At 42.1% G+C, this 21,357-nt stretch overlaps 1 protein-coding gene and 1 non-coding gene across 11 annotated transcripts in view; one reads left to right on the plus strand and one right to left on the minus strand.

Annotated features, from left to right (window-relative positions):
- The window catches only part of PHF21A (PHD finger protein 21A), a 198,121-nt gene that overhangs the window by 48,009 nt on the left and 128,755 nt on the right, over window positions 1-21,357 (plus strand). The window lies entirely within an intron of this gene.
- LOC114810604 lies at window positions 20,879-21,016 on the minus strand. The gene has a single exon (XR_003758300.1). It is a non-coding gene; the product is annotated as a small nucleolar RNA SNORA7 (small nucleolar RNA).

Here is a 21,357-nt window from a genome sequence, read left to right on the forward strand (position 1 = left end):
GGCCTCGACAGTTTCAGGGTTAGTTTGACAAGATGCCAGTAGGTGAGTCACATTCACTGATAAATTCACCTGTTAAAGTAGGGATGAGAGGTGAGAAATGACAACAGGGGTCAAAATGCTTCTCACAATTTAAAAACATATGTAGTCTTGCTTGAGGAAAGGAAATATTCCTTAATTTTTATTTTCCCAAGTTAAGGTCCTGACTCAGGAGGGAAATCATATTTTATCACAGTTATTGGCTTTTTGTTCTTTTGAGAGATTTCCTGTCTGGGGACAGCTATTTAATAGAAAACTGCACCCATTATCTTCAGTAGAGTGTCTCTCAAGATCGACTGGCCAGCGGATCTCACCAAATGACAGACTGTAAGATACCATTTTTAAGACACAGATTTTAGAAATCCGAATTACCCAAGTGTGCTTTTAGTAGACAAGAAAAGTTGAAAGGGGAAGACCAGTGGAAACGGAGATTTCAAATGCCAAAACCCTAGGTAGGAGCTTTTGTCCTACTCTCAAGTTCAGGTTAAATTTTAGATGGAGATGCATTTGGATTTTTAAATAGGTATAGAAGCAGAGAATAAGCTATGGTTTCCACAGTGAGCTTTCTTAGCCAGGCCACAAAAAGGTAGTTTTTAAGGAGGCTTGTACTTGTAGGAAATACCAGTATTGACTCTAAAGGTGTTTTTCCCATTTAGACCAGTGTTTCCCACCAAAGGGAAATTACTATTTTGAAGCGCTCAATTTTTTTTCTTTTTTTTTTTTTAAATTAAAGAAGTATTCTGATTTCCTAACACTATTTCTAACCTTAATTTTATGGACTCCTTTTCAGTTTTCAAACCTAAATTCTCTTCCCTCTATCACTACCTTTTCCATGTGCCTTTGCATTCACAATATTGACAGACCCTCCCCATCTCCTCCTTGCCTCGTCATTTTATCTTCTGTCTCTCCCTTCCATTCACCATGTTCCTATCCAGAGGCTGCCCTCAAGAAGCGGACTCGTTTTCGGAACTACCTCATTGACGTGGGCAAGGAACGTGTTTACCAACTCTCTTATACCGTACTCTCCCAAGTGCTTAGTCCAGTGCTGTGCATACAGTGAACACTTAATAAATACGATTGATTGATTACATCTTCCCCTGACGTAGCCAATATCCATCTAGAGCTAGTTAATGTTAAGAGGAACCCCTGGTCAGAAGGGTGCAGAATTTTCAGACCAAGGCAGAATGGAAGCCATGTACATTTCTCTGGGCATGAATTCGTACAGGCTGGGCGTGAATTGGTATAAAAAGCTGGCGCTTTCCAAAGATTCAGTAGCTGGATTTTTGTGGTTAACAGTTTCGTCCAAAAGAGTCCAAAAATTTCAGCCTGCCATGGAGGTGGGATAGCTAAAGTTCAGTGAAATTTTCCTTCTTCCCTGTGACTCATTGGGATTATGGGAAGTGAATATTTTGAGCACTGTTAATGCTAACTGGAAGGCTTTGCTCTAATTTCTCTAATTTGGTCCCTTCCCTTTCTGTTTTGCTGTTGGCATATTTGACTCTCTGTATTGTAGAAGCAAGATTCTGCCACCGGAACTAAGACTTCCAAGTTACTGTAGGACTCTGCTCACCTTCTGGTACATAGTAGGAACAGTCTTTATGTGCTGGAGTTTTTCTGTCTGTCCCTGTGGTGATTCACAGAGGTTCAGGCTTCTTACTGAGAATTAATAATGAGAGTTCTGTTCAGAAGTTTTTGTGAAATTGGAGAGCTCTGGCAAGTAGGCTCTGTGTAGGCTTAAACTTTAAAGAGAGAAATGGGCTTAGCTGCTGCAGAGTTAAGTGACATAGCAAGAAAAGGCTGGCTATAAACCCATGAACAGTTGTTGACTCTGTTAAGAAGAGTGGAATAAATGCTTTGAAACACTTCACTTGTGAGAGAGTCACTTGTGAAGTGATAAAGTTGGACTCTCCAGAGACCTATGCGGAGTTTTTGGTGACACACGGAGCTCTTTTTTTGTTTGTTTTTGCAGAGTGTGTGTAGAATGTTTCATTAAGTTTTCCTTTTGAAGTCATTGTTTTTATTAAAATGTTTATGGTCGGTTTTGACTCTGACATTTGATCAGTTTTTATTCCTCAACTTTAGGCGCCCTGTATTCAAAGCTAGATGTGGCTCCAATCAGATAAATCCATATTCCACAAACCTGACCTAGAACAGCAAGGGCCAATCTGGGAACTTTTAACCTTTTATTGAGCTGTTTAGATACCACTTGGTTAGGTTTCATCGTATTTCATGTGACCACGCAACTATCTTTAGCAAAGGCCATTAATTGCCTTTAATATCAAGAAATAGAGCAAAGAAATTGAAGTTGTTGAAAATGTTGCTTTTGAATAGGGTAGGTCTTGATTGGCTGTTATATTCAGATACCATCCTAACCTTTTGCTCTCTAAAATATGAAAAAAATCTGTGACCAAACTCTAATTTGTTACTATCAAACTAGAGCTTTGTGCAACACATTTATATTTTCACTGGAAATGGAGAGTGCAAGTTAATATTCTTAAGCAGTAAAGCCTAGTGAGGGCAGACTGGAGATTTCTGATACTTGACCCAATTTCTGTTATTCATGACAAATATAGAATCTGTCATCAGCATTATTGTTAATACTAATCTGAGGCCTGTCAACCATGTGGGGCAGCCACAGACAGGATAAGGCAGAAGTGGAATAGAGGAGCTGAAGGAGAGAAGGCCGGAGAATCAGCCTACCGATTTGGGAGCGGAGAGGAAGGGAGTCCAGCGAAAGACTCAATTTAGGGAGCTCGGCTCCATCAGCTTCTTCTGGGCTTCCCTGTTGCTTCATCCTGATAGTCCTCCAGCCCGGCTCTCTCCCTGCACACTTTGTTGTTCCTGGTGAAGTATCTGGGTGTTCATTCATTTAGTTGTGTTTATTGAGTGCCTACTCTGTGCAAAGCACTGTTCTAAGCGCTGGGGAGAGTACAGTATAACAGACTGTAAGCTCGCTGTGGGCAGGGAATGTGGATCTATAATTGAATTGTACTCTCCAAAGTGCGTAGCACACAGTAAGCCTTCAAGAAATATGATTGAATAAGTGAATGAATGAGAGTTGGTAGATATATTCCTTAATAATGATGGTATTTAAGTGCTTACTATGTGCCAAGCACTCTTCTAAGTGCTGGGGTAGATAAAAGGTAATCAGGTTGTCCCATATGGGTTCACACTTTTAATCCCCATTTTACAGATGAGGTAACTGAGGCACAGAGAAGTGAAGTGGCTTGCCCAAGGTCACACAGCAGACAAATGGCGGAGCCGGGATTAGAACCCATGTCCTCTGACTCCCAAGCCCGGGCTCTTTCCACTAAGCCAGCCTCTTTCTCTACCACGACGACCTCACGGTGTTCATTCATTTGTACTTATTGAGCGCTAACTGTGTGCAGAGCATTGTACTAAACCCCTGTTGATAGGACAGAGTCATAACCTGTGCAAGAGTGTCTCTTGATGACATCATCTTTAGGTTGATGAACTCCTAGAGAGGATTATATTACTTTTATTGGTATGATTTATTAAGTGTTCTGTTCCTCTCTTGTCCAGAAAGAAGGTGGTTTCTACAGAGATGCCTGCCAGTAATAATAACGGTATTTGTAAAATGCCAAATACAGTGCTAAGCACGGGGCTGATAGAGAAGCAGCGTGGCTCAGCGGAACGATCGTGGGTTTGGGAGTCAGAGGTCACGGGTTTGAATCCCTGCTCTGTCACTTGTCAACTGTGTGACTGTGGGCAAGTCACTTAACTACTCTGTGCCTCAGTTCCCTCATCTGTAAAATGGGGATTAAGACTGTGAGCCTCACGTGGGACAAACTGATTACCCTGTATCTACCCCAGCGCTTAGAACAGTGCTCTGCATATAGTAAGCGCTTAACAAATACCAACATTATTATTATTATCTGAGGCAGCTAGTAGGTAATCAGATCGGACTGTCCATGTAGGGCTCATGGGACTGTAATGTTTATTCTGTTAACATTTTTTAATAATAATAATAATGTTGGTATTTGTTAAGCGCTTAGTAAATGCAGAACACTGTTCTAAGCGCCGGGGTAGATACAGGGTAATCAGGTTGTCCCACGTGGGGCTTAGTCTTCATCCTCATTTTACAGATGAGGGAACTGAGGCACAGAGAAGTTGTGACTTGCCGACAGTCACACAGCTGACAGGTGGCAGAGCAGGGATTGGAACCCATGACCTCTGACTCCCAAGCCTGTGCTCTTTCCACTGAGCCATGCTGCTTCTCCTGGTTGCTTTTTCAAATGGGGTATTTTAATAGAATGGAGAGGAAAAAAAGGGTGAGAAGAGAGAGAAGCCGTCTGAATCCAAGAAAATTAGCTGAAGAGAATTCCTGATGTAGAACCATGATGCAGGTGGATGATGCGGTCTGAACGTAAGACTGGGTTTGTGTTAAATTCTCAGCTCTCTTTCTGACTCCATGAGTGCTAGGAGTTGTTTGACCTTTGTTGGTTTCCTCATTTGTGAAATGGGAATGATTCCTTGCATTTGGGCATAAAGATCATTATTTATTCTCTGAGATTTGTGCACATTTTTATTTTGAATTCCTCCGTTCTTCAGGTTCTATGTTTTTTGTTAACAATAGTTCATGGTTTTCTAGCATTTTGGTAGGTTACCACTAATATCTCTACGGTGATGCAGAATTGCTATTCCGAGGTGCATTCACCTACCTGGCTCTTAGATTTTGTGTATTCTTTTTATTATTTTGGAGGAGAGGGGAAGGGTGCCAGTTTTGCCGATGGATACTTATTTGATTTTAGACTTTGTAATCTCAAAGTTATTGTTCATATTGCCGCTGAACAACACATCCCATCCAGATGGCCTCTTCTGACAACTGTTTGGAACACTTTCGTGACATAGGCAGAAGCACTTAACCTTGTCTGGGAAAGTATGAATCAGTCGGCAAGCAGTCTGCCATTCACAGAACCATTCCCATTGTTAACTTTAATAGTATAGTAAAATGGATTCTTAAGCTTTTCAGGGGAGAAATTGCTGGCCTTTGCTCTGCCCAGTTCACATGTAATGCACAGGACATTTGATTGAAACAAGATAAATGTTCGGAGGCAATATGGTCCAGTGATTAGAGCACTGGACAGGGAGTCAATTGATGTGAGTTCTGTTTCTGACTCTACAGCTCATTCACTGGGGGATCTTGAGGTAGTTTCTTCCCCTTTTTATGCCTCCGTTTCCCTATCCTCCAAACAAGTGCTCACCACCGGATACAACAGGTCATCGACTAACTCTCTCGTGGGAATTTTCAGGAAGTAGCTCTAACGCGCAGTAAATTCTTCATAGATGAATACCGTGTACATCAAAATTAAGGTCTGGATGGTGGGAGTTCTTCACTTTAGGAAAAATACGTTGCATTTTTATTGCGCCATTCATCCAAACATTGTTAAGCTTTCCCATTTGTCAATCGTATCAGTCGTATTTATTGAGCACTTACTATGTGCAGAGTACTGTACTAAGCACTTGGGAAAGTACAATATAACAGAGTTGTCTACAAGGGAGAACTGATTACTGCAAATTGCTAAGTGGCAGGATTATTTTTTTCATATAAAGATGGAAAAACTGACATTCAAGTTCAGTGACCTGCTAAACTTCATTGCAGATTCCAAACCAGAATCCAAATGCCCGGACCCATAGATTCAGTGCTTTATTTCCGACAGATCCAGAACACAGGATCTCAAGACTCTTTTGACATCTGTTCCTCCAAACGGCTTCCAAAGTAGGAAATTAGGCACAATAATTAAAATGTCTCTGGCTTCTTTGCTTAGGAGGCTGGTGAGCAAGGTGGTCCATGCAACGGAATGTGGATGTCCTGATCCATGAATTATCTGCATCCTTTGATACCATTAAACCGTAGAGTACTTCTGACTTGAATGTACAACCTGGCTGTAGTAATTAGCTGATCCCTTTGGAGAATATTAACTTCAGTCATTAAAGATCCCAGAATAAATAGTAGGTCGGACCTACTCTTTTGCCTAGTCAGTTTTCCGGAGTTGCAATCTATCTCACTTTTCCTTTGTAGTTTGTACTGAGAGAGATTTGGTGGTGCCCGTCTTTTACTGCAACTAGTGCATGGGAGAAATCAGTTCTTTCTCCTTTGCATCAGTCCCAAGAGGCTTACGGTCTCAGAAACCGATCAGAATTTCTCTCCTGGATAAAACCCAGTTGGCTTCAACTCACTTCAGATGAGATGATTTTGATAGGAAGAGTGAACGACTTTGAAGTACCGGCCAAGAACACAATGGCACTGAAGGCTTGAGGGATTGTGCCCCAGAAACATCAAAGGCGTTCTCAGCGTTGGGAGTTCTTCTGGATTCACTATTACTCTTAAATCCTTCTCTCGTCCATTGCCAAAAAGTTGTGCTTGACCGGCCAGGAGATGCGGATCTTTTGCTTCCAGAGTGAAGATGTTGCTGAGGGGTGATTCACTCCTTCTGGATTATTGTAATACTGCATTTTACCTGAGAAGGGCATCACCGGAGGGCACTGAAATCGGTGGTTAATGTCGAGTGCCGCAATCTGTCTGATGAGCAGAGCAGACCACTGAAGAATTCATTCAATTCTTCATTTCCTGCAATGGCTAATAATATGATTTCTAAATCTAATTTAAAATTTTGCCCTCATAATCTGGGCCTTGAATGCACTGGGATCTGGACACTCAAATTGTGTTCTTCAGGTCTTCCAATCCCCGGTTCATAGGAGTTATCGGAAGACTTACAGGTCTGGTTGGTGGATCTGCATCTATATCAACAGTTTTTAATAACAAGCTAAAGCATTCATCAATAGCTGTAGTCATTTTTCTAAAAAAAAAAAAAAAAAAGGTTCAGTCCCTGTCTACCCACTCATCAAGAACCTCCAATGGTTGCTCATCCATCCACCGTCACACCAAGCGGAAACTCCTTACCACTTGCTTTATAGCACTCAATCTCCTACCTGATCTCACTGATTTCCTACTACAACCCAATCTGTACCTGTTGCTGGGTAGGGATTGTCTCTATTTGTTGCCGAATTGAACTTTCCAAGTGCTTTATACAGTGCTCTGCACACAGTAGGAGCTCAATAAATACGATTGAATGAATGAGTAAACTCACACTTCGCTGCTCTAACGCCAACCTATTGACTACCTCAGACTCTCTGCTGACCTCTTGCCCAAGTCCTTCCTCTGGTTTGGAACTCCCTTCCCGCTTCACATCCTACAAACCACCACTCTCTCCATCTTTAAAGCTTTATTAAAATCACACCTCCAAGAGGCCTTCCCCGATTATGTCCCTTTTTTAAAATGATATTTAAGTGCTTGCTATGTTTCGAACACTGTTCAAAGCCCTGAGGTGGGTAGGTAGAAGTTAATTAGGTTAGACATCGGCCCTGTCCCGCATGAGATCCCAGTCCGAGTGAAAGGGAGGATAGGTAATCCCCACTTTACAGTTGAGGGGACTGAGGTACAGAGAACTTAAGTGACTTGCTCAGGGTCACACAGCAAAGCAGAGCTGGATTAGAAAGGGGCCTCGGATTCCCAAACTCGTCTTTCCACTAGGCCATGCTGCTTTTCTTTTCCTCTCTTGTCTCTTTCACCTATGCACTTGGATCTCTATCCTTTAGAGAAGCAGCGTGGCTGAGTGGAAAGAGCACCCCGCTTAGGAGTCAAAGGTCATGAGTTCTATTCCTGGCTCTGCCACCTGTCAGCTGTGTGACTTGGGGCAAGTCACATAACTTCTCGGTGCCTCAGTTACCTCATCTGTAAAATGGGGATTAAGAATGGGAGCCTCACATGGAACAACCAAATTGCCCTGTATCTACCTGAGTGCTTAGAACAGTGCTCGACACATGATAAGCACTTAAATACCAACATTATTATTATTATTAGAGAAGCAGCGTGACTTAATGGAAAGAGCCTGGCCTTGGGAGTCAGAGGTCGAGGGTTCTAATCGCAACTCTGCCACTTGTCTGCTGTGTGACCCTGGGTAAGCCACTTACATTCTCTGTGTCTCAGTTACCTCATCTGTGAAATGTGGATTAAGACTGTGAGCCCTACTTGGGACAACCTGCTTAGCTTGTATATTCCCCAGCACTTAGAACAGTGCTTGGCACATAGTAAGCGCTTAACAAATATCATAATTATTATTATTATCCGTTAAGCACATGCTATTCATCCCACCCTCAGCTCTTCAGCACTTTTATATACATATCTCTAATTTATTTTAATGACTCTGCCCCCTTCAAACTCGAAACTCCTCATGGGCAGGAAACGTCTCTGCCAACTTTTCATTGTTGTATTTCTTGAGCACTTAGTGTGTGCAGAGCACTGTACTAAGCGCTTGGGAGAGTACAACACAACAATAAACAGACACATTCCCTGCCCACAATAAGCCTATAGTCTAGACTTGTTCTCTCCCAAGTGCTTAGTTCAGTGCTCTGTACACAATAAACCCTCAATAAATACCATTAATTGATAGAGGAATTCAGATACAGTTCATTTCCTGGTATATCTGTATCACCCCTCCTCAACTTGCATCTCCTATTAAGCGGTGTTAGGTGTGGAACTGATTGCCCTCCATTGAGTTTTCTTATGTACTGGATATTTCAGTCAGAAGGACCTGGGTTCTAATCCCAGCTCCACCACCTGTCTGCTGTGTGAACTTGGTTCAGTCACTTCACTTTCCTGAGCCTCAGTTTCCTCATCTGTAAAATGGGGATTCAGACTGTGAGCCCCTTATGATACATAGACTGTGTCCTACCTGATTGGCAGGGACGTACTCCAGTGCTTGGTACGATGCCTGGCACATACAGCTTAACTAATACCATAGACAAGAATTCAGGGGTATCCTTCTTAATTGCTTACAAAGACTTTTGTCCTTTCAGAATATGCTAAATTGATTTTTAGGTTGACTTTCAGCATTACACATTGGGATCATAGTCTTTTTTTAGCTACACATGCCTCCGCTGCAGAATAGGCACTATTCTTCCTTTCTGCCACATCACTTTAGCCTGTTCCACTTGAAGACCCTTTGCACCCCGCCCAAGTTGTCCCGTTTTTCCTAGGATGCTCTAGAGATAGTCCTAAAGTTTTCTATGTTCTCTTTGCAAGATGTTTTATCTTAATCAGGATTAGAAGAAAAGCCCTAGTCAGAAGATTTAGTCCTTTCTCCTCACAGAACATTATTCCATTACTGCTTTTCTTTTTTAGATGATTTTTTTATTAGAGACAAAATGTAGTATTCTTTTAATTTCAGCACAGGGAAAGTTACCCAAATTGACATGGCAAGTTCCTGGAGCAAAGAAGGTGGAAATACCTTTCAATGAACTTAATTATAGGTATAAGGGAAATGGGAGATTCCATAAAGCCCCAACAGGATTTTTTAATTTATTTCCCTTTTTAACTCTGAAGCACCGTATTCCTTTTTGGGCACTAATAAATATGGAATAAGCAGAATAAGGAGATGTTCAGCCATAACCTGTGTTTTCACTAGTCATCTTGACTAGAACGTGACGGAGTGTTCATCTGGCATTGCGAGCTCGTTGGACTACTGTGTGATGCAATGCTTTAAGACATATTTGTGCACGTGGGCATGGTGAGTGCTTTAACTCAATTTCTGCTTAACGTGGGTTTCTTCAGGAATGCAATCCCCATGTCACAGGAGAGACCGCTGTAGTCGAAGCTAAGTCAGAAGGGCAAACAAATCTGCTCTTGAGCTGCTGTTGTCCCACGGGGGAGACTGGAGAGCAAGTGACTCTTCAGAGCTTCATAATCTTGGGGTAAAGGTGCCCCTTAGGAAACGAGCATTCATGTGGGGCAGAAGGGGTCTGCCCTTACTCTTGCTCATTCATTCAGTAGTCTTTATTGAGCGCTTACTATGTGCAGAGCACTGTACTAAGCACTTGGAATATACAGTTCGGCAACAGATAGAGACAATCCCTGCCCAGCAACAGGCTCACGGTCTAGAAGGGGGAAATGAGATCATCTTGATAGATATCAAGATAAATAGAATCAAGGAGAGGTACACCTCACTGTCAAAAAAAATAGGGTAATAAATAATACATACAAATGAGCACAGTGCTGAGGGAAGGAGGAAGAGTATAGAGGGGAGGGGGAGCAGAAGGAAAGGGGGGGCTCAGTCTGGGAAGGCCTCCTGGAGGAGGTGAGCTCTCAGTAGGGCTTTGAAGAGGGGAAGAGAGTGAGTTTGGCTGGCTGTCTCCACCTCACTCTAAAAGATGGGTGATTTCTTTGATAAGCATCGAAATACTCGAAGAAGTGAAGCCTGGAAGGTCGTTAGATAATGCCCTTGATTTCTCTCCCTCTCCCACTCACCCAGGATTTTAAGAAGCTGAATTCACTTTATTTTCAAAGAACAGGACCCTTTCGCAAAGAAGATATACCAAGATAGAAGCCAGGGTTGAACTTCATTCTCTCAGGATGATCTAATTGTGAAAAATGATCTTTGCTGGCTTCACCATTTTGACCTCGTTTCATTTGGTGCTTCTATCCACATTTGGAAATTTTATTTCACATCATCAGTGTTGTCTTTATATTTAAGAAATGAACTTGCTTTTGGAAAGTTAAATGGCCTCTGGGAATGGGTCCAGTAGAACCGAGGAGTTTGCTGATAGACAAAACTCGAAACTTGCTCTTCTGAATATGCATTTTCACTACCAAGCTTCTTAAAATTTATCATAAATTTAAGGCTGATCTGTTTGAGAGTGTCAGTTATTCCACCTCTGCCTTTTAATTAAGTACAAGACATTAGGGTTGTTTCCTTTTTCAAATGTTTTGGCAGCCTGGCTTTTCCATAGAATGTTTTATTTGCATTTTTAAAAGCTTCAGTAGAATCCTTGTGCACATGCGTGCGTGCACAAGCGCACAAAAAAATCAAGACAAAAAATTCCTAAAGGACATCAGTAGACAAAGGCAGCAGATGGGAGCCATTTGTAAGCATCCATCATGGAAACTTAGTGAACACAGAGACTTCCAACCCATGTTTTCTCTGTTCTTTCCTGTGCTTTAGTCCTGCAGAGATGTCAGGACCTTATCCAGTTCTTTATTCCCATTGTTTGAAACACTCATCACCTACTTCCTGGGTTGACTCCCTAGTTTTGATTTTCAAAATCGTTTATTCCGTCTTTACTGAGGTTCACATAAATCAGATATTTTGTGATCTCCCCCAGCTGAAAAGTGTAGAATTGTGGAATATGGAAAACTAGACCCTCCTCTCCAAAACGAACCCGTTCAAATATTTTTGAAAAGGATGTATTTGGCAGTGAGGGGAAAAAGCTCACGTGAGGAAGAGTGTCATTTGTTGAGATGCTTCAATTTGAATTTCATAAGAAGGCAGGACTATTTATCTTTTGTGTCTGATTGGTAAACAGGAAATACCCCCAAAATCATTTATGTCCAAGGGACTGGCTGGTTTTAGGAAAGGGGAGAAGTGGAAGTGGTGAGAATCGTGACTGTATTACACTCCCTGGTGAAGGAAAAAATCCTAGTGACTAAAACTTCTGTTATGATGCAGGTGACTAGCTTAAGGCTTTTATAATCACTCGTTGCTCTGTACGAGAATTCTCCTAGGCTATCAGCCTGAGTGGCATTTTTTCGGATCTGACATTTGACAATCTCCTGCCCCAGCTACCTCTAGTTGCTCCCCTACTACTCACTTGACATCCTGTGAGCTTGGTTGACCTGGGGAAAATCTAATTTTTCCTCCATAGCCCGGAGTCTGATTTCTTCACCAACAAAACACATGTAATTGCCAGAGCAGCTGAACCTTAAAGGGATTGCTGACTTCAACAGGGCTACGTGTCTTCCACAGGATGGTTAGAAATTGTTGTGGATGTGACGTGGATTCTCGGCTCCTGTGTCATTAAGATTTTAATTAATCGTATTTATTGAGTGCTTACTATATACAGAGCATGGTACTAAGCATCTGGGAGAGTACAATGTAACAGACATATTCCCTGCCCATAACGAGCTTAGAGTCTAGAGGGGAAGACAGACATTAATATGAATAAATATGTAATTTATAATCATTTAAAGATGTGAATTGAGATTGTCAGCCCAGAGTTTCTGCCTTAGTGCTACATTGTGCAGATCTCAATGAGACCCTTTGCATTAAATAAGATTTTCCTGTAGTTGAACTTTAATAAGCTTGTTTCCGTCTATGAGTGGGAAAATTGATTGGCAGCAAAATCCGTTCCTAAGTAGGAAAAGCAGGTGTGTTTTGAATTTCCATGAAGAACTGAACCCAACTTTTATCAGGTCCATTCTCTCATCTGTCAGGGAAGAGTCAGCCCACCCGGTAATAGATTTTACAGGGTGTTGGAAAAGAGGGAGTTTCAGGTTTGTCTAAACCGTCCTGCAAAATTTTGCATTAGTGCCTTTTTATTTTTTCAGTGATTTTTTTTTTCCCTGTGGAGCCTGCCTCTCAGCCTTGTAAATCCTTTCCATCTTAGCCAAGATGTGGATGGATGAGAAATACCTTTTTTCGTGAACTGATCTTAATTTGGATACATCTTCAAATAAGCTGGGCCAAAACTAGAGTAGCCTTGCCCCAACTGAAAACCAATTCATTCCTCTATTAGCACTTGTGAAAACCCCATGCTGCTCATGGAGTTGGGATTTTAGTTGATCTTGCATGTTTCAGCTTGAGTCACATTACATGTGGGTAATTTTTAAAGACACACCATTTTTGTTTTCTCAACTGGGAAGAAAAGAAATGTGCTAGACACCCGAAAGGGCAAACCATTCTATAGAATCCAGAATTTGGGGATTTGTTATCTATTTGGTGCTAGCGTAAGGTTCCATTCAAACAGAGAGACCCAGGCCGCAAAAAGTTATAGCTGTGTGAAAAGGTAGTTGTATGAAACAGCTTGCTTATGCAGTTTGAAAATCAGATTTGAAAAGGTCCCATACATTAAACTGTCCTGTTGGAAGTGCCTCGAGAGAACCGTTGCATTTCATTTGACTAAGTACAGTGTGAATTGGGGAAAATACCTGGCTAAAGAATACCTTCTCAGTTCAGGGAAAAAAAAAGTCCCATTTGTCAAATGCTAGTAATAGTGTTCTTCCACCCATTTATTTGCTAACAATTTGTGTTCACTTTCAGGATGCATTTCAACAACGCTTTTAAAAATTCTTGATTTTTTAATGTTTTTTTGCTGTCTTTTGCTCAGATTAAGAGCAAATAAATTACCCCCTTATAAGATGTGGCATTTCGTCGCTTTTATAATAAATCAGCACAAAACCAAGCATGTCCCAGCCAAAATATTTCTGCTGGTAAATAATGAAACTATTTCATGGAGCTGTGCCCTGGGGAGAAGAATAGCACGTGGTTTCTTTTCTTAAAGGGGAAGGATTCTCATGAACCACATGGATTCCGCAGCTTGCCCTGAAGTCTCCCTGCCTAAAGAACATTTAAAGAGAAATTCTGTAACGATTATACCGCAGGGCTCAGCTAACTTTACCTAATGACAGGAAGAAACATTGTGAAGTAGGCTAGAGTGAGTGAACAGGAGAGAAAGTTGGGTCCTTTTCCCATGGAATACCCCTTGCCCTGTTTAGATCCGTTTAGCCCTAAATTAGTTGTTCGTGTTAAAGATCTAATATAAATATGTGCCTCTTATTTTTTGATTTGTCTTTTTTTGGTAACAGACACCTGCAAGAACTTGTGAGATGACCCGTGAGGTTTATGGACTAGTAAAAAAAAAAAAAAAAGTTTTTTCCTTCTAATGTCATCCCCATCTTAACATTTAACCTAGAAATCATTTTAAGGTGTTAATTTGTCATGGTGACAGTTTCACCTTGCCTAAACCCAATAACACTCGCTAGGTCTTATTATTCTCTCTGGGTGTCTTCCCAGGAGTCCCAGGGGAAGTGGGTAAAAGATGCAGCACTGAAGGGAAAAGGCTTAATTAGAAATAAAAATTACCGATAATTATTGCCTAATTAAAACTTTTTTTCAGTTTTATATTTTTTCTTATGAAATTTCCCAAAATTCAGAGCATTTAAATAGGTGGTTCACCTCTTTCGCCCTGGCAAGAGAGCTGTTTAGCTTGGTTGAAAAGCTCACGGTAAGAAACGTGTTTTGCATTAGCTGTTGAGACAAGGGTATTTAAAAAGTCAAGCCGTCTATTAAGAGGTGCATTTTTGAGCCTCCTGGTGCTAGTAATCCTGTGTTGCCAAAAGTGTCATCATGAGGCAGACAGACACCTGCAGAATGGGGACGGAGCCAGTATTAAAGCACTGTTCCTCTCGAGCTCTATTTTGCTGCTGTTCTCATTGGGTGTTTTTAAGGAAAATGCTTATTTAATAGTCCTTTTTTTGTTGTTGTTACTGCATTTTTAAGTCTCAGTTGTCAGTCGTATCTCTTGAGCGCTTACCGTGCAATAACAGACACTTTCCCTGCCCACAGTGAGCTTACAGGATAGAGGGGGAGACAGACATTAAGATAAATAAATTACAGATACATACATAAGCGCTATCGGGCTGGGGGGGATGAATAAAGGGAGCAAGTCAGGTTATATTATCAAGTATCTAATTTATTATATCCGTAATTTTTGTGTACTAATGTCTGCCCGCCCCAGGCTGTGACCTCGTCGTGGGCAGGGAATGTGTCCATTAGTTGTTGTATTGCCCTTTCCCAAGCGCTTAGTACAGTGCTTTGCACACATTAAGTGCCTAATAAATTCAATTGAATGGAATTGGAAAGTGTATCCCTAGCAGCAGGTCTTAAATGTTTATAAAAAAAAGAAATTGGGGAATCATGAAGGTGAATATTTTTTGAATACAAAAGGGTCTCCAGAAGACTTTCTTGACTTTCATGGCTCTGATTTGAAGACTAGAACAGGAAATGTACCGAATTAGTAGTGATTAATTTACCAGTTATAGAATGGTCATCAAATGTAGTTTGGGGGCTGAAAGCAAAGTTATCCCAGTACTTCTGCCGTCTAGGATATGCAAGCTTCTTTCAGTCAAAAGCAGCATGATTGAGTTGCCAGGATTCAGAGTAGAATAAGAAAGTCGAATTTGACATAAAATATTTATCCCAGCATCGTTTGGGTGTAGATCCAAGCAGAGTTCATTTACGTAAGTCACCTATTGGAAACCTTGCAAGTAAACAGGCTTTCCTTCCATAACTTTTAGAAGATCACTATCATTATATTAACTTTATGGCATCTGACTTCTCTTTCAAGTAGATTTAAGAGAAAAAAAACGAAGATAATAAGTTGATGTATTGCCTGGTTCCTCGGGAAAGAAATGGGGCCTGTTTTACCAACATGTGAACACATCCATCTCAAGCTTTAGCTTTCAAAAACATTTTAGTGGGTCAGATGTCTCTAGAAAAGCCTCCCATCTTTTATTTGCTTTAAAATATTAATGTTCCGTTCATGCAAAACACTGTGATTAAGGGTAGAAAATGCTGAGCCATGGGGTTCCTTTTTACCAGTCAGAGCATAGTTATAATTTTGCAAAACTCTAACTGGTGTCAGAGGTATTGAAAACTTCCTCATGCAAAACCTGCTCCTTGAGGAGGAGGAGGAGGGTTTATTTTCATGCTTACTTCACCCCCGACAACTTTTATTCTTAGGATCACTTTTCTTGCTTATGTCTATTTTCTCAACTTGCACTGAAGGACCAGAAAGCAATAATGTTATTTTCATGTATTTGGTCAGAAAAACTTTTGAATCCCTTTTGAATAATAACATTTTGCAAGTCATTACGTTACCAAATTTGGGGGCAGAGGGGTTGGCATATGAGAGGAGCCACAGCACACTGAGCAAAAATCCCAAGACAAACATGAGGCATTAGTTGTGAACTTGGAATCAAAAATGTGTTATAGGATCTCAGCTAGAGAAGCAGCATGGCATAGAGGATAAAGCCCAGGCCAGGGAGACAGAGGACATTAGATTTTAATTCTGGCTCTGCTGCTAATCTGCTGCGTGACCTTGGACAAGTCACTTCTCTTTGTCTCAGTTACCTCTTCTGTAAAATGGGGATGAAGACTGTGAGCCCCAAAGGGTGCTGTGGTCTATGTCCAACCTGATTATCTTGTAGGTAATAGTACAGTGCCTACACATAGTGAGCGCTTAACAAATCCCATTAAAAACAACTGTTCAGACTGCTGGAACTAGTTGCAATTCATATCCACTTAATTCTTTCATGATGTGTGTTTTCATTGTGCGTTTTGGATAGAGCGCGGTTAGGAAATCAGAGAAAATTATTCTGTCCCTCTGTGCAAAACATGATGGTAATGTCAGAAAAAACAATCGGGCACATAAACACTTAGGGCACCTGTTCTAAACCAGGCTCGTTAAGAACGTTGTAGGAGAACTGAGTGTAGTTGAAAAATCAATTTAATCCACTTAGGGGTGCCAAAGGGTGCCCTCAAATCCCCAGCATTGATCTCCCAAGCCATCGCCCTGTCTTCCTGACTGGATCCCTGGATTTTTATAAATAGTCCCCAGTTCCTCTTCCCATTCTCTTTCTGTTCTCACATATTGTTAAATGGATTTGGTGCATGTGTTTCCTCAGCAGCTAATCTGGAGCCTTGGCAGAGAATGGCTTTAGATCATTTTATGGCATATGGATTTCTCCAGCGGCTTGATCCCGAACCTTTTCCCGCGCCGCTTTTTGCCAAGAGTCAATCTCTGGTAGCTTCAGCCAGTCGATCAGTTGTATTTATTGGGTGCTTTATGTGTGCAGGGCACCGTACTAAGTGCTTGGGAGCGTGTACTAGAACAGACTTGGTAGATCGGTTCCCTTCCCACAAGGAGCTTGCAGTCTAGAGAAAGGAGGATGAAAGGACTTGGGAACGTGGTATTTTTTTATTGATTCAGGAAGCTGAAGAGTCAGGATAGGAAGGAAGTAAGGATTAGGGACTTATTTTACCCAAAGTCCAGACCTAGTCTGTTGGCGATCAGATAGTCAAGGTTCTCCTCTGATCAATCCCACCTAACTGTTCTAACTCTTTGGAAATCTGGTTCCTCCAAAGAAGCACTTCATTTTTTTCCCTCTGTCTTCCGATTGATAGAGTCATTTTCCATCCCATGCATGGGGAAGTTTAGAAAATGGCTTTGCACCTTCCACTATTGATCCTAAAACTATGGAGATTAAATTCTTTCCAGGGTTGTCATTCAATCTCACGGACTCTGTTTGCCATCCCAATTTTATGATATAGTCAATTTCTGAACAGTCGCCATCCAGCGCTTAGTACAGTGCCCAGCACTTAGTGCAGTGCCTGGCACAGAGAAAGCACTTAACAAATACCATTATTATTATTGTTATTATTATTATCCACTTAGGACTTTAGATGATCCCGAGCAAACTTTGAACTCCAGCTTTGACTTCCGTTCAGGATGAAGAGTTGGAGCACAGTTGAGCCTCCATTTGAATTCATATAGCCCGATCTCATGTAACACAGCTGACACCTACCCACTTCTTGAATAACACAGGGATTCCCTTGCTTAGCACAGTTCTTGCGCCTAAAAATAGTATCAAAATCCCAGAGCTAGGCATGGCTTTCAGCCGAGCTGGCTTTCCAGCTTTCCGGCAATTTGTACCAAACTCTGCTAATCGCTCGCTGACCTTTTCTGATGCCAGATAGTACGGCATCGTACAGTTCAATTCCAGGAGCATCAGAATTGGGCAGAAGAACCAGATTACTGCCTAGAAGTACAGAAAACGGGAACCCGATTGTTGCCAGTGAAGCGGCAGGGCCTTTACAGTGGAATAAAGGGTTAGACTGTTGTAAATACAATTAGGCAAAGCCCTACATTAGAGGAGGTGAGTCGCACCCTGTCCATCTGCCCTAATCTGTAGACTGTGGGCTCATTGTGGGCAGGAATTGTTGCTATTTATTGTTGCATTGTACTTTCCCAAGCGCTTAGTACAGTGCTCTGCACACAGTAAGCACTTATGAGATATGATTGAATAAATGAATGAATGCTACAGCCCCTGAACATTGAGAAGCAGCGTGGCCTAGTGGATAATAACGTTGGTATTTGTTAAGCGCTTACTATGTGCAGGGTACTGTTCTAAGCACTGGGGTAGATACAGGGTAATCAAGTTGTCCCACATGAGGCTCACAGTCTTCATCCGCATTTTCCAGATGAGGTAACTGAGGCACAGAGAGGTTAAGTGGCTTGCCCAAAGTCACACAGCTGACAAGCGGCGGAACCGGGATTCAAACCCATGACCTCTGACTCCCAAGCCTGGGCTCTTTCCACTGAGCCACGCTGGATAGAGCAAGGGCCTGAGAGTCAGAGGACCTGGTTTCTAATTCCGGCTCTGCCACTCCTGCTGTGCGACCTTGGACAAGTCACTTAACTCCTCTGTGTCTTCCCAGTGCCTGGCATAACAATTAACACACCTTTTTTTTTTGAAGGCAGTACATTTGTATTCAGTTAGGTTAAAAAGATGGGTTTTTTTTATATCATCAGTGGTATAAAATTTTGGCTTGAACTGTATTCTGTTTATAAAAATGGTAGTTTAAATAATATTCTTTAAAAATACACATGGTTCTTGAATATGGACATTTTGTTTTTAAACTGAAATGTCTTAGACCTAGAGTGGACCAATCCCTAATTCCCATCGACTCAGTGACTTAATATAATGTCTTTTTTCCAGAAATTCTATTATTCTATTATACTAGGCTTTGTTACTTCTGACGCTAAATAACAATGTTGGTATTGGTTAAGCGCTTACTATGTGCAGAGCACTTTCTAAGCACTGGGGTAGATACAGGTTAATCAGGTTGTCCCACGTGAGGCTCACAGTTAATCCCCATTTTACAGATGAGGTAACTGAGGCACAGAGAAGTTAAGTGACTTGCCCACAGTCACACAACTGACAAGTGGCAGAGCCGGGAGTCGAACCCATGACCTCTGACTCTGAAGCCCAGGCTCTTTCCACTGAGCCACGCTTGCATAGTACCAGTTTTAATAATAGTTGTGATTATGGTTATAGTTTTGAGCATTTACTAGGTACTGAGCATTGTGTTGAGCCCCGGGGCAATACAAGATAATCCCTGTCCTTCCCAAGTCGCACAGTGTGAGGGCGAGAGAATAGGTATTTTGTCCCCATTTTATGGATGAGAAAAGATGTACCTTGAGAAGTATGTAGCCTAGTGGAAAGAACACGGGCCTGGGAGTCAGAAGATGTAATTCCAGTTCTGTCACATGTCTGCTGTTTGACCTTGGATAAGTCACTGAACTTCTCGGTATCTTATTTACCTTATCTATTCTTCTCTCTCTTACTTAGACCGTAAGCCCCAGGTGGGACAGGGACCGTGCCCCACTTGATGAACTTGTATCTACCCAAGTGGTTAGAACAGTGCTTGACACAATAAGTGCTTAACAAGTACCATAATAACCATAATAAGGCCCACAGCAGCCGAGTGAGAAGCAGCGTGGCCTAGTGGATTGAGCGTGGACCTGGGAATCAGAAGGACATTGGGTTCATTCATTCATTCGTTCAGTAGTCTTTATTCAGCGCTTACTCTGCAGAGCACTGTACTAAGCGCTTGGAATGTACAGTCCTAATCCCAGTTGTGCCACTTATCTGCTCTGTGATCTTGGACAAGTCACTTTACTTCTCTGTGCCTCGGTTACCTCATCTGGAAAATGGGGACCAAGACTAGGGCCCTCTGTGAGACGTGGACTGTGTCCAACCTGATTAGTGTGAATCTACCCCAGTGCTTAGTACAGTGTACATGCTTAAAAAGTACCATTAAAAAAAAAGTGGCGGAGCTGCATCTAGAACCCAGGTCTCTTGAATCCCAGTCCTCTGCTTTTTCCACTAGTTTGCTTGTCCTCTTAACATTTCAACTGTGGCATTTTTGATATAGTCCACTGCAGCACGAACCATTGAGCGACTCGGTTATTACTGGAGGTGTGGGTTTTATTAATTCATTAAATTGTATTTATTGAGCGCTCACTGTGTGCAGAGCACTGTATTCAGGGCTTGGGAGTTGCTTAGAACAGTACTTGGCACGTAGTAAGTGCTTAACAAATACCATAATAATTATTAGCATTACAGTACAACAACAAGCAGGCGTATTCCCTACCCACAACGAGTTTACAGTTTATGCCAACCACAGGCATAGGGTGACTCCGTCATTGTCATTTATTTAGCGCTTCCCCTGTGCAGAGCACTAGACTGAGCGCTTGGGAGTATACAACGTAACAGAGTTGGTAGACACGTTCCCTGCCCACAACGAGCTTATACAGCCTAGAGGAGAAGGCCCCGTAAAATACTCAGGAGGGTGCATGTGAATCAAAAATTGGCTGACCGTGTTTGCACTCCACAGGAGGTGGAGGACACTAAAATGATGTGGCATCTGCTGACCTAATTCATTTCAGGTATTAGGGTTGTGGGCAATTGTCCTGGGAATTTGATTCCTTTCCAGTTGACTGTTTACTTTGAAAAACAACCACAGTGAGCCATTACAGCATATCACCGGGCTCCCCATCTACTCATTTGAAGAATATAACATTTAAAAGGATGTTTTCTTCAGAGAAATTTGAGGTTGTCACCGGCAGTGGGTCTCTGATGGGAACATCAGAGGGAATAGTTGGGAATACTAATAATTGTGGTATCGTTAAGGCTTGTTTCTGTCTTATGCTGTCGAGGCGAGTCCGACCCATGGTGACGCCATGGCCACGTCTCTCCTAGAACGCCCCACCTCCATCCACAATCGCTCTGGTAGTGGATCCGTAGAGTTTTCCCGGTAAAAATACGGAAGTGGTTTACCGTTGCCTTCTTCCACGCAGTAAGCCTGAGTCTCCGCCCTCGGCTCTCTCCCATGCCGCCGTTGCCCGCCGCAGGTGAGTTTTGACTTGTAGCAGATGGCCTTCCACTCGCTAGCCACTGCCCTAGCTAGAAATGGAACGGGGATGCCTCTGCTTGACTCCCCCTCCTGTAGTCGAGACTGGTAGAGTACTGGCAACTCTCCAGGTGCGACCCTGAGAGGTGATTAAGGCTTACTATGTGCCAAACACTGTACTGTACACTGGGAAGGATATCTCTCTCCCCCGATTAGACTGTAAGCCTGTCAATGGGCAGGGACTGTATCTGTTGCCAATTTGTACATTCCAAGCGCTTAGTACAGTGCTCTGCACATAGTAAGCGCTCAATAAATACTATTGAATGAATGAAAGATCATCAGTTCCTATATGAGGCTCACAGTCTGAGGAGGGCGAACAGATGTTGAATCCCCATTTTGCAGAGGTTGGAAGTGAGGAAGAGAAGTTCATAGACTTGCCCAAGAACACACAGGTGACGTGGAGCCTAGGGTGGAGCTCTTTCCACTAGGC

The sequence above is a fragment of the Ornithorhynchus anatinus genome, chromosome 3 (assembly GCF_004115215.2).
Source record: "Ornithorhynchus anatinus isolate Pmale09 chromosome 3, mOrnAna1.pri.v4, whole genome shotgun sequence".
Lineage (NCBI taxonomy): Eukaryota > Metazoa > Chordata > Mammalia > Monotremata > Ornithorhynchidae > Ornithorhynchus > Ornithorhynchus anatinus.